Source organism: Plasmopara halstedii, assembly GCF_900000015.1.
Source record: "Plasmopara halstedii genome assembly, contig: Scaffold_3120, whole genome shotgun sequence".
Classification (NCBI taxonomy): domain Eukaryota; phylum Oomycota; class Peronosporomycetes; order Peronosporales; family Peronosporaceae; genus Plasmopara; species Plasmopara halstedii.
Genome location: NW_020190023.1, coordinates 480338 through 483601, shown reverse-complemented (window position 1 = coordinate 483601; position 3264 = coordinate 480338).

Genomic DNA, 3264 nt, shown 5'->3' with positions numbered 1-3264 from the left:
CTTTCGCAAATAAAACAATTAAATACAGTTTTAATTTTGAACAAAAGAGTGTATTTGACTTGGGTTAAGGTTGTGGGTACTCTTGGAGGTAGCGGAACGCAATTTGTTACCCTCGTATTGGTTCTGGTATAGAACGTAAGGTCGGTGACCTTAGTAAGCTTCCTCTGCGCAAAAAGCTACGGCAGTCCGCTACATCGATTATTACACCCACAACAACAACGTCGAGCTATTTAATCAAAACGTATTTGAAATTGTATGACTGCTAGACATAGCTACTCCGCTCGGACTAGCTCAGTGCTCTAAAGGCGTCATACATAATGAACAAGACGGATGGCGAGCTCATCTTTTCGTATAAAATTATCAGCTTGGACTTGGAGTTCACCATCTTGCAATGACTTGTATGCATGTCACAGGAATATTTTATAGCTCTAAAGAATTTCTGTCCGGGGATAGCTGGATGACCAATATCTTATTGCACTATCTCACCCTAGCTGTTGAAGCTTTGATGTTTTGCACCGAATTTGAAGTTGTTCTGCCGACACATTAAGGCGAAGATGAAACCCTTCCCACAAATACCACAATCCTTGGGTCTCATAATCACCTGCCTCAACAATAATTAACCACATAACCACGGCGCTTTATCCGCCTTGATCCGTCTTAACAAGGACAGGCCTGGTGGCTGCGAAATACGGCGGGTTTCTTGCATTTTATACTGGCTATACTAATCGATATCGTAGCAAAAAGGAGTCGTTGTCATTCAAGAATTTCATAACGTGCTTATCAGTATAACTGCTTCTTTGGAGAGTCTTATTCCCAACACTCAAGCTGTCACACCTTCTTGTCTTCGCCGGCTGTCTCTCAGGTTGGGCAGTAAATGACTCAACAAAGCTCCACAAAAATAATAATGCGCATCACCTAATATATTCGATCTCGTCGATCTCAGACGACCCAAATGGGGGGGGGTCTCAGGAGGGGACGACATCTAATTTCCAGGCGTAAAACCGGAATTCCGTATAAAAAGTCTCGAAATTGATCTCCATGACGGTATCATAGTCGCAAGACGCACGGAGATGATGTTTATACTTGCTACACTTAACGTATCTCTGTATCGCTTATCAATCGTTAGTCACTCGACGCCTCTCTGGGTACACTAGGGCTCTCCTTGGCTAAACATTGCCCGATACATTTATCACAACAGTAAAACAATCGAATAAGATTCGCTTCACCGAGACAGAGGGCTTTATTCTATTAAGGCGGATCTCGACGTACGATAAAACGTAGTTTGTCCCCATCAGACATACAGGGAAGTACCAGAACTCTCGACATAATTGAGAGAGATCTGTTGACCTGAATTGGAACCCGACCGATCATATATCTCTATATTGAACGCTAAAAAGATCGGCAGGGCAAGAAGAAGTTGATGGAATTTGTTCAAAAGTTGAGAGCTCTCATTGCTGCGATGGCAGCCGATCCTGTCCCTGAGGCGGTCACAGTGACCGATTTTATGGAGGGCCTCCGCACTGGCGTGGCCAGAATGGAAGTCTCTCGTGTGCATCTGTCTTCTTTTGAAGAAGCGGTGAATGTGGCATTGAATGCCAAGTTCAACCTCAAGTCGGCATAACTTGGTTGGAATGCACACCTCAGCGTTTGTCGAGCTGGCCTGATCCAATTGACCTCAGCTATGCTTTGAAAAAGGAGGCAGATTTTCGAGTTACCGAGCAGCGTCTAAACAATTAAAAGCTTTTGTCTGTGGAGACACCCGTCACCTTCGGACCGGCTGTCCCTTGCGCAAGGCGCGCGAAAATTCATCGAACCGACGGCTTGCTTCTCACCAGTCTGGTTTGTCGCAGGAAACGACGACACCCAGAAGGCGCTGGGTGGCCTACTTGGGGAGAACTGAATTGGGATGAGCCACAATAAGGTAGAGGGCAGGAGGGCCTAGCCCAAATAAGCTCCGTGCTTTTGAAAACGGAACGTGTATGCAAGCCCGACTTTCTGGTCTTAAGAGAGACATGAAGTGCTTTGAGAAGCCATGAGAGATCCTGATCGACTCCGGGGTGCTGGGGAATTATGCTCGACGCTCCACGCTGGAAGGAAATCAGCTGTATGCTGAGACGCTAAAGGTGCGGTTGAGTGAATCAATCACTGTTCCCTTAGCAACGACGACTTCTGTCACTATGATGAGGGCCCCTGCGGACTTCGGTGTCAAGCTCCTTGACTTTGAGAGCGTGGAACGCTGCTTAGTTTTAGACTTGGTAGCAAGGTGTGACCTTATTCTTGGTATGGCATGGCTGGAACACCATGAACCATGGATCGACTGGAAGTCGAGGACGTTGGGCGCGCTACACGCACGTCTCCTGGTGGAGCTTTGGTGAGTCATGATCCCACCTCTGCTAGTGAGCAGGAGCGCTATTGGCGCGGGCACTGAGCCGGGATGGTCAATGTGCTGGATATCAAAATATCCGAGCTGTCGAACACGGAAGGTGTATCGGACAAGCGTCCCGAGCATGGCTCTCGGGCTGGACGTGGAGTGGCACCGAATCCACTGACCACTGCTAGAGTAACAAAGCGGTTACTGGTTGCCAACAGCGGCATGGTCGAACGAGGTCCGAGGCATTATGGGTTAGGCCTTTCCCACGCGCGTGGAGTGTCACGTTATCCACTGGACGAAGATTGTGGAAATAGCAGCACTTCGTCGGATGTTGGTAATAGCGCCAAGGTTCCGATGGAGCAGGGGGTGGAGACACTAGACTACGCTGAGTGCGTGTTCCCTTTGGTCTCGACGAGTCGTAAAAACTCTATGGAGAGGATACGGCGATGTCTGCAAGACGCAGGGCGTCAAACCTGACCCAAAGTGTGTCTACCATAGACGATCGCAACAGCTATACAACCTTTTCAACGGTATGACGGGAAAGGAAGTCGGCGACGACACTCTCGAGCGGTGGATGCTCATCTAGAGCCGGCCGGACGCGATGTTCTTCAAAGAATTTGGCGGTGCCTTAAAGGCAGGCGACATAGCCGAAGTGATCATTATACGACTGGCAGGCACGGGAGGATAGGTGAGCAAAAACACATCGTCCATTTGAGAGCGGTGCTCGAGTGCATGCGCACAAATAAGCTGTATGCTAATGCAGATAAGCACATCTTCGGCGCTGCTCTTTTAGGGTGGTTCATTGGAGAACTCATGGGAGTTTGAGGTGCCACTTCGGCAAACCTTTTCAGACTTCGTGAAAAATTATGATCAGAAAAATGGTGACGCCACGC